Source organism: Saccopteryx leptura, chromosome 8, assembly GCF_036850995.1.
Source record: "Saccopteryx leptura isolate mSacLep1 chromosome 8, mSacLep1_pri_phased_curated, whole genome shotgun sequence".
NCBI classification, from domain to species: Eukaryota; Metazoa; Chordata; class Mammalia; order Chiroptera; family Emballonuridae; genus Saccopteryx; species Saccopteryx leptura.
In genome coordinates, this window is record NC_089510.1 from 75479777 (window position 1) to 75490952 (window position 11176).

Here is an 11176-nt window from a genome sequence, read left to right on the forward strand (position 1 = left end):
TGTTGTTATTATTTGCTTGGAATATCTTTTTTCATCCCTTCACTCTCAGCCCTTGTGTGTTTTTAAAGCTAAAGTGAGTTTCTTATAGGCAGCTTGTCATTGGCTTTTTAAAATGCCATTCATCAATCTGTGTCTTTGGATTGGATAATTTAATCAATTTCTATTTAAAGCAATTATTGACAGGTAAGGACTTACTATTTACATATTGTTAAATGTTTTCTGGCTGTTTTGTAGATAGATCCTTTGTTCCTTTCTCTCCCTCTTGCTGCCTTTCACTGTGATTTAATGAGTTTTTATAGCAGCATGCTTTGACTCCTTTATCTTAACTTTTTGTATATCTACTGTAGGTTTTTCCTTTGCAGTTACCGTGAAGCTTAGAATATCATAAAACATCATATAAGTTATGCCATCTGATAACAATTAATATTATTATTTTTTTGTTTGTTTATTTTTGTATTTTTTCTGAAGTGAGAAGCAGGGAGACAGAGAAACAGACTCCCGCATGCGCCCAACCAGGATCCACCTGGCAAGCCTATCAGGGGGTGATGCTCTGCCCATCTGGGACGTTGCTCTGTTGCAACCAGAGCCATTTTTTTAGCACCTGAAGCAGAGGCCATGGAGCCATCATCAGCGCTTGGGCCAACCTTGCTCCAATGGAGCCTTGGCTGTGGGAGGGGAAGAGAGAGATAGAGAGAAAGGAGCAGGGGAAGGGTGGAGAAGCAGATGGGCGCTTCTCCTATGTGCCCTGGCCAGGAGTCGAACCCGGGACTTCTACATGCCAGGCCCACACTCTACTGCTAAGCCAAGTGACTGGGGCTTGATAACAATTATTTATAAAATGCATACTCTGTGCCCGATAACAATTATTTATAAAATGTATACTGTGTCCTATATTTATGCTACTTACTGAGAAATATAAAATGAGTAAAAGAAAATCCCTACTGCTGAGAATCTGATAGTCTCGTGGGTTAGACAACTGTTACCTGAGCTGGAGAGTGCAGGGTAGGAATTGCTTTTTTGGAAGATAGTAAGAATCAACTATGTGACAAATAAAATTGTTGGCCAGAGGACATGCATAAACAAAGGAAATGAGAAGCAAACATGTTTTGGTATTTCTGGAAGAAATAGTTATAAATGAAGTTGGATGTATTTTGGACTGGAGAAATGGACAGGGACCAGGTCTATGAGGATTTTGTTTGTCTTACTGAGGAGCTTAGACTTTTTTCTGTACCAGCAGGAAGCCAGTGATAAGTAGTGGCATAAACATCAGATTTGTATTTTAATTGTGACTTCTAGCAGCAACAGTATGGATGCTTCCCTGAAGGTAGAAGAATTAGAAGCTATTGCATTTTTATAGGTGACAGGCAATAACAACTTTGAAACAGGACAGTTAATGTTAAGGACAGAGAAGCAGGATAAATTCAAGAAATATTTAGGAGGTAAAATTGTCAGAACTTTGTGATAATCAGATGTTTGGAGGTGAAGGAGAGCGAACAGCTTAGAAAGAATTCCCAGTGTCTGGCTTGGGTGAATTGATAAGAGACAGAGTAACTGGCATAGGGACTGCAGGAGGGGAGCAAGTCTGGTGGCAAAAGAGGATGAATTAAGTTTTGGTCTTTTTGAATTTAACGAAATACAATTGGAGTTTGGTAGGCAGGTCTAACAACGTGTAGAAGAGACTGGGTCTGGGAATATGCATATATGGTCAGCATCCAAATGTTATCACTTATATGCCTAGCTTAGGAGAAGCTATATTAGACCCATTCATTCATTCATTCATTCATTCATTCTTTTTACAGTGTATTTCCTGCCATTAACATTGTCAAGAACCTTTTGCAAGTGATAGAAATCCAATTTGAACAACTTTAGGCAATAGAGTATTGGTTCACAGCAACAGGGAAAGAGAATACAGTTTGTGGCAACCTCGGAGAAAGGGGTCAACAATATGCAGAACTGGAAAGTAGATAGGTATACAAGAGTGAACTAACCTAACAGACCACAGGAAGCTGAATTCTGTCAACATTCAGCAGTGAGAGATTGCCAGGAACACACCTGGAGCTAAACAAAGTTATGTCTACTTAGTTTTCTGAAGCAAGGGATAACATACCCCAGGGAATCTTGGAAGCATCTCAGTAAAGGAGAATTGAGAAGGAATTCTTAAAGGGCTAGGTTGTGTTACATGAGTTTAAGGAAAGATTAGGAAAGCAGTATATCATCTCTGGATGGGATATGGTTGAGAAATGGGTGAATTTCAGCATCGGATATCTCAGAAATCATTTTTGGGGGGAGACACTGAAGAAATAGAACCAGACTGGGGATGTCATTATCAACGAAGTAGCAATCACATAGAAGGGAAGATTCTTAGTCACTTCTGCAGCTGTGGTTTGGCCTTGTATAAAAATACTGTTTATGTGACCTTGTCCATGTCCCTTGGAAACATTGTTTATGTTCTGTTAGGAATATTACAGATTACCAGCAGGGCTGATTTTCATTTTCTCAGACCTAACTAAATGTAAGAGGCTTACTCCAAGAAGCAAGATGATATTCACACAGTATCCTGGAAAGACCCAAATTAGACAAAACAGGCATTGGTATGAGTTTGACTGAAAATTTAAGAAATTCTATGTGAAAATAAAAATATGCATAAGAAAGAAGTTAGGCCTTGTTATGGACTGATTGTTTCCCCAAAATTCATATGTTATGAAATCCTAACCCTTTATATAATATATAACCCCTCATGTTTGAGATTAGGGAGTGCCCTTATAAAAGAGACCCAGAGAAATCCCTTGTCCTTCCACCATGTGAGGACACAAAAGACAGCTGGGTGTAGCAAGAGGTTGCTGTTGTATATTAGAACCCTAATAAAATGATTTAATTTAAACTATGTATATATACTACTTTGATATAAGTGAAACATTATTTTAAAAATCATAACTGCCCTGGCTGGGTAGCTCAGTTAGTTAGAGCATCATCCCAATACTCCAAAGTTGCAGTTCAATCAGGTTAAATCGAGGCACATACAAGAATCAACCAATAAATACATAGGTGGATAGAGCAACACAGATCTATGCTTCTCTCTCTCTGCCCCTCTTCCCCTGTCTCTCTAAAATCAATAAACAAAAATGAAAAAATAATCATAACCAAGAAAGGAAGGTAGATAAATGAAAACAACTGGAACCCTGAAACCTTGCTCTTCTCTCTCCTGTGTCTGTCTGTGCCTCTGCTTTCATTTTCCCTCACTATGGGTCAGAGTTGTTGGTCCTTGGTGGAGTGGAGGACCTTGGGAAGGGTGGGCTTCTAGCAGACACATCCTAGTTCGGGATGGCGCCTAGCAGTTCTGGACTCATGATTCCCATAGCTTCGCTAATTGAGAACAAATGATTTTTTCCTCTCAACTTCAGTTGGTATAAGAATGACTTACACTTTTTTTTTTTACAGAGATAGAGAGATAGAGAGAGGGATAGATAGGGACAGATAGACAGGAACGGAGAGAGATGAGAAGCATCAATTACTGGTTTTTCATTGCAACACCTTAGTTGTTCATTGATTGCTTTCTCATATGTGCCTTGACTGTGGGGCTACAGCAGACCAAGTAACCCCTTGCTCGAGCCAGCGACCTTGGGTCCAAGCTGGTGAGCCTTGCTCAAACCAGATGAGCCAGCGCTCAAGCTGGCGACCTCGGGGTCTCGAACCTGGGTCCTCCGCATCCCAGTTCGACGCTCTATCCACTGCGCCACCACCTGGTCAGTCATGACTTACACTTTTTGCTCAGTGGCTCTCTTCTGTATCTGTGAGGGTAGGGTCTTTAGAACCCTTCCTCCCAACGTAGATGTACTTAGTAGTTATGGAAATATATGCAAATAAAGATTTTATTTGCTTGTATTTGCAAGTATTTTACTTTTCAGAACAACTTGGAACCTCATAATGCTTTCTAGTAGTAACAGTTGTTATTACTATTTTGGTAAAAAAAAGAAAACAACTAGATTAGTGACTAGTTTTCTTATACATGTTAACTAAAACACCGACGCGGGATGCCACATCCTTTCTTGGCAGGAGTTAGTTTTTGTTATTTACCTAAGATTTTGTTAGAAATGCAGAATTTCAGGCTCCAGAATCTGAGAATCATTGTGTCAGAATAGAATTTAGTTAATTAGAATCTAAGTTTAAAGAAAAAAAGTTGTGCCCTGGCCAGATAGCTCGGTTGGTTGGAACGTCATCCAGAGGCTCAGAGATTGCTGGTTCCATCCCTGGTTGGGGCACATACAGGAACAGATCAATGTTCTTTTCTCTCTCTCTCTCTCTACCTTCCTCTCTCTCTAAAATAAATTTAAAATTTTTTTAAAAAGTTGTTTTTAGCTTGCCAGGGGACTATCTGAGCAAATGAATCATAATTCCCTTCTTCCTTATTAATGTTTGTGACTGAGTTATCAGTCAGTGTTTCTCAAAAATTTGTGTGCATATAAATCACTTGGGGTTCTTCTTTTTTAAACTTTTTTTGTTTCAAATAGTTTTAAATTCACAAAACTAGCAAAACAATACAGAGGAATCCTGTGCACCTTTCCCACGGTTTCCCCCCAATGCTTACGTTTTGTGTAACTTTAGTACAGTATCAAAACCTGGACATTGATGCTGGTACAATGTATTTGTGTAGTCCTATGCCATTCTACCACCTGTGGAGATTCCTGTAAGCATAACTGCAATCAAAATATAATACAAAACTATTCTGTCTCCACAAAGCTCTCTATGCTGCTCCCTTTATCACCACATGTGTCTCTCTACCCCAATTACCATTTTACCTCTGACAACAACTAATCTGTTCTTCTTTTTTCGACAACCACTAATCTTTGTTGCATCTCCACATTTTTGTCATTTTGTGAATGTTATATGAATTAAATCATACAGTATGTGGCCTTTTGAGACTGGCTTTCCTTACTCTGCATAATGCCCTTGGGATTGAGCCAAGTTGTTGCATTCAGCAATTGTTGCTTCCCCCCCCCCCCACTTTTTATTTGGAAATAATTAAAGATTCACAGAATATTGCAAAAACAGTACAGAGAACCCCTGTGTACCTTTCACCCAGTTTTCCCCAGTGGTACCATCTTAAGATAACTATAGTACATATCAAAACCAGGAAGCGGACACTGGTACACGCTATAGACCTTATTCAGATTTCACCAGTCATATGTGCACTCATTTGTGTGTGTTTATGCCTGCGTATAGTTTTATGCATGGAGATTCATGTGACCAACACCACAATCAAGATTCAGAACTATTCCAATCACCACAAAGATTTCTGACTTACCTTTTACAGTCATACCCATTCCCTTCCCTCTCCCACCCCATCTAACCCATGGCAATCATTAATCTGTTTTCCATCTCTATAACTTTGTCATTTCAAGAATGTCATATAAAAAAGTAAAAATAAAAAAAAAAAAAGAAGACAACACCCCCAAAAGCACATGTGCGCGCACACACACATACACAGAATGTCATAAATGGAATTATGCATATATAACCTTTTAAGATTTGCATTTGCAGTCTACGGCCACCCCACACTGAATGTGCCCAATCTCCTTAGATCCTGGAAGCTAAGCAGAGTTGAGATTTGTATTTCCCCCCGTTCAATATAATGTCCATGAAATCCATCCAAGTTGTTGCATGTATCAACATTTCTATTGCTCAGTGGTATTTCATGGTATGGAGGTACTATAGATTGTTCAATCATTTATGCATTGCAGGACATTTAACTTTTTTCTTTTTCTAGTTTGGGACTATTACAAAGGAATCTGCTTTAATCAATCATGTACAAAAATTCTGTTCAAGATGCTTATTTTCTAACCACTATCCTGTACACCTGAAACTGAAACAAAATAATATTGACTATAAACTCTAATTGAAAAATAAAATTAAATTCTGGCCAGATAGCTTGTTTGGTTAGAGCATTGTCCTGAAATACACAGGTTGCCGGTTCAATCCCAGTCAGGGCACATATAGGAACAGATCAATGTTCCTGTTTCTCTCTCTTCTTCCTAATTCCTTCTCTAAAATCAATAAAATAAACATTTAAAAAGGAAAAATAAAATTTTTAAAAAGCCGAGGCTCTAGACTAAGTAAATCTGGATCTGATGGGTGAAGTCTAGTTATCAACATATTTAAAAAGTTTCCCAGATAATTCTCACATGCATTAAATATTTCTAAAACCTGATTTTGTTTCATAAATCTGCAAGTTCTGCAAAAATTATTTATTAGTAATAGCATTATTATGCATCTATTAGATGCTAATCACTGTACTCATTTAAACCTCTCAATAACCCTATGGAATATTAATTATTATTTTTTTCTTTACATATGAGGATACTGAGGGTGGGCAGATGCATGAAGGTGCATAAAAAGGCATAAAATTCCTGTTGTAAGCTCTGAGGATGTGATGTACAGCATGGTGACTATAGTTAATACTACTGTATTGTATATTTAAAAGTTGCTAAGAGATAAAAGTTATTATCACAAAAGAAATTTGTAACTATGTCTGGTGATGGATGTTAACTAGACTTATTGTGAAGATTAGTTCACTATATATGTATACATTGAATCATTATGTTGTACACCTGAAATTAATATAATTATTGTCAGTTATATCTTTTTAAAAATTTTATTGCTTTTAGAGAGAGAAAGGAAGAGAAACATTGATCTCTTGTTCTACTTATGCATTCATTCATTGAGTATAATTATTTTTTTTTAGCGAGAGAGAGACAGAGACAGAGACAGGAAGGGAGAGAGATAAGAAGCATCAACTGGTAGTTGCGGCACTTTAGTTCATTGATTGCTTCTCATAAGTGCTTTGACCAGGGGGCTCCAGCCAAGTCAGTGATCCCTTGCTAAAGCTAATGACCTTGGGCTCAGGCCAGTGACCTTGGGATCATATCTGATCCCACGCTCAAGCTGGTGACCCCATGCTCAGGCCAGGTTTCTGGGAATTGCTCAAGATTAAAGTAGCTAGTTATGGCAGACCTGGGTTAGAACCAGCTTTCTTCATTCCAGCTCTATTCCTGATTCTAAATCCTGGTTGGCATAGATCACTTGGGGAACTTTCTAAATATACAGATGCCTGAGACCTTCCCCAAATATAACTCATTGAGGAGCTCTGGGATAAGGCCAGGGAATGAGCATTAAAAAGAAAAGAAAGACCCTGGCCGGTTGGCTCAGTGGTAGAGCGTCGGCCTGGCTTGCAGGAGTCACGGGTTCGATTCCTGGCCAGGGCACACAGAAGAAGCGCCCATCTGCTTCTCCACCCCTCCCCCTCTCCTTCCTCTCTGTCTCTCTCTTCCCCTCCCGCAGCCCAGATTCCATTGGAGCAAAGTTGGCCCGGGCGCTGAGGATGGCTCTGTGGCCTCTGCCTCAGGCGCTGGAATGGCTCTGGATGCAACAGAGCAACCCTCCAGATGGGCAGAGCATCGCCCCCTGGTGGGCATGCCGGGTGGATCCTGGTTGGGCACATGCGGGAGTCTTTCTGACTGCCTCCCCATTTCCTTCGGAAGAATGCAAAAAAGAAAAGAAAAGAAAAGAAAAAGGACTATTTGGGACCTTGTGTCCTGACAGTTGTCATCAGTTTGGCTCAAATAATCTCATAAAAATTAAAAAAATAAAATAAAGACAACTCAACAAGTAGTTCTAATGATGGGCCAGGATTGAGATCACCTAATATATAGTGTGTTCTTTTAAATTAGACTTTCTAGGACTAACGACTATACATGGTTTGGTTAACCTAGTTCAGCTGAAACTTTTCCGAGCTTCTGCAAGGTGGAAATACTAATTAACTCAAGGTGTTTCTTATAATCAGTATCCTGCTTGTGAATGGAGAAAGCATTTCCCAGAAGACATTTTTTCTTCGAGATTGAACTTCTAAATTAAATATAGTTGTGTCATCAGGTGAATTTCCATGACTAGGTCCCCCAAGTTGAGAATCAGTGTACTGATAGAGGGAATTGATGGGAATGTGTGGAGATAATCACCTGTAAGTTTATGAAATGAAGATAGTTTCCAAAACAAGCACTTTTACCTACTACAAAAGAGATAATTGTGCTACACAGGTAATTTATAGCAGGCACTCAAACTTATTAAATTCTGGGTATTTTTTTCCTAAAATAATATTAGCCTATGCTCACTCACTGACGGGCATTGCCAGCCCTTCTCTTAGAGGTCCTCTGCACCTTGTTTTTTTTCCTGGGAGTACAGTCAGTCCAGAGTAGAGTGACCACAGGACTAACCCTGCTGAGACACAACCCCTTAGAACAGGGGTCCCCAAACTATGGCCCGCGGGCCACATGCAGCTCCCTGAGGCCATTTATCCGGCCCCCACCGCACTTCAGGAAGGGGCACCTCTTTCATTGGTGGTCAGTGAGAGGAGCATAGTTCCCATTGAAATACTGGTCAGTTTGTTGATTTAAATTTACTTGTTCTTTTTTTTTTTAATTTTTTATTTATTCATTTTAGAGAGGAGAGGGAGAGACAGAGAGAGAGAAGGGGGGAGGAGCTGGAAGCATCAACTCCCATATGTGCCTTGACCAGGCAAGCCCAGGGTTTTGAACCGGCGACCTCAGCATTTCCACGCCGATGCTTTATCCACTGTGCCACCACAGGTCAGGCAAAATTTACTTGTTCTTTATTTTAAATGTTATATTTGTTCACGTTTTGGTTTTTTTACTTTAAAATAAGATATGTGCAGTGTGCATAGGGATTTGTTCATAGTTTTTTTTATAGTCCGGCCCTCCAATGGTCTGAGGGACAGTGAACTGGCCCCCTGTGTAAAAGTTTGGGGACCCCTGCCTTAGAAGGATGCTCTTGAATTTGCCTATCATTTGTTATTTTGCAATGTCTTTTCCCTTTTCTTCCTCTAAGAGCTGACTAAATATCTGTGAGCTTTAAAAAATAATTGATGCCTATGTCCCTACCTCTAGGAGTTTAATCTCCCTTTTCAACTGCATGTGTTTTGACTTTAATAGTAGCCTCCCCACCTTTATTTTTTTTAATTGTTATTGATTTTAGCAAGGCAGGAACATTGATCTGTTTCTGTATGTGCCCTGTTGGGGATCAAACCAGCAACCTCTGTGCTTCCAGACAATGCTCTAACTAACTGAGCTATCCAGCCGGGGCACTCCTTCAGTCATTCTCTTATCAAGCTAATCTTTCCTACATATTCCTGATAAGTTCATCTCTTTAAAGGCCATTTTGATGAGTTTAAAAAATTAAAGATTAAAAATGATCTTCTTCACACTATGTACAACAATTAATTCAAAATGGATCAGAGACTTATATGTAAGAGAGAAACTTGTACAATTATTAGAAGAAAACATTGCAGTAAACTTTCTGTCCTTGGGTTAGATGATGGTTTCTTAGATATGACACAAAAGTATAAGGAATAAAAGAAAACAATAGATAAATTGGGCATCATTAAAGTGAAAAACTTGTGCTTCAAATGATTCTTAGTTTAACACAGATTGGAAGAAAGTTTTTTCAAATATACATCTGATAAGAAACTTGTATTTAGAGTTTATAAAGACAATACACAAACTTAAAGTAGGCAAAGGAAGAGACATTTCTCCAAAGAAGATAGACCATGGCCAAGAAGCACATGAAAAGATACTCAACAACATTAGTCTTCAGGGAAATGAAAATCGAAGCCACAATGAAATATCACTTCACACCCAAATGCATGGCTATAATAAAAAAGATAATGACAACTGTTGGTAAAGATGTGGAGCAATTGGAACCCTTATGTATTGCTGGTAGGAATGGAAAATAGTGCAATAGCTTTGGGAAATTGTCTGACAGTTCCTCTAAAAGTTAACATGGAGCTGTTGTTGGTAGCTCAGTTGGTTAGAGCATCATCCTGATACGCAAAGGTTGTGATTTGATCCCTAGTCAGGGCACTAAAAAGAGAGAAAATTTAAACATGGAGCCATATGCTGCAGCAATTTCACTTTCACCTGAGAGAATTGAAGACCTACATCCACACAAAAACTTGTACCTAAATGTTCAGAGAAGCTGATTCATAAAAGCCAAAATGTGGAAACAATCCAAATATCCATCATGGATGAATAAAATGTGGTAGAGCCACACAATGAAACATTATTCATCAATAAAAAGAAATGATGTACTGATACATGCTACAACATGGGGTGAACTCTTCAAAAACTTAATGCTAAGAGGAAGAAGCCAGTTCCAAATGACCATATATTGTATGATTTCATTTATCTGAAATGTCCAAAATAGGCAGTTCTATGGAGATGGCAGGTGGATTAGTGGTTGTCTGGGGCTGGAGGAGGAAAAGTTATTGAGGAGGTGATGGTTAGGGGTGCGGGGTTTTTTTATAGCATAATGAAAATGTCTTAAAATTGATTGTAGTGATGACTGCTCAACTTTTTGAGTAGAGCCATTGTATTGTACACTTAAAAAATGACCTTTTGAGTGTTTGAGTGCCTTAGCCTATTTTTCACAATTATCTACCATTAGGGCTTCTCCTCTGTTCAAGCTTCAGTTTTATTTCCTTTTATTCTCTTCCCTGTACAGTACTACGTGACAGCCAAACTGAACTTTTCAAGGTATTTCCAACAAGCCTTGCACCTCCCTTTCCTCTTCTAATGCCCCACTCTCCCTCCCTGCCACCTGCCATCCCTATATTCAAAAGTCCAAGTGGTGGGGCTGGGTGGAAAAGGTGAAAGGATTAAGGAAAAAAGCCCCTCCCAACCAGACCTAAACAAAAACCCCACATAGACCCAGACGACAGTATGGTGATTACCGGAGGGAAGGGGAAAAGAGGGGGATGTAGGAGAGGGTAAAGGGGGATAAATGGGGAGGAAGGAGACTTGACTGGGGTGGTGAGCACACAGTACAGTGAACAGATGATGTGTTGTAAACTGTACACATGAAATCTATATAGTTTTATTAACCAGTGTCACCTCAACGAGTTCAATAAAAAAAACAATTCAAATAAAATAAATGCCTCCTTTTCCATCTCTGCCCACCTCAGTTTCCATAATATTTTTGCTTAATCTTCTTTTTTTTTCCCCCTTAAGTGAGAAACAAGGAGGCAGAGAGACAGACTTCTGCATGTGCTCCAACTGGGATCCACCCAGCAAGCCCCCTACCAGTCAGTGCTTTGCCCATTTGGGGCCATTCC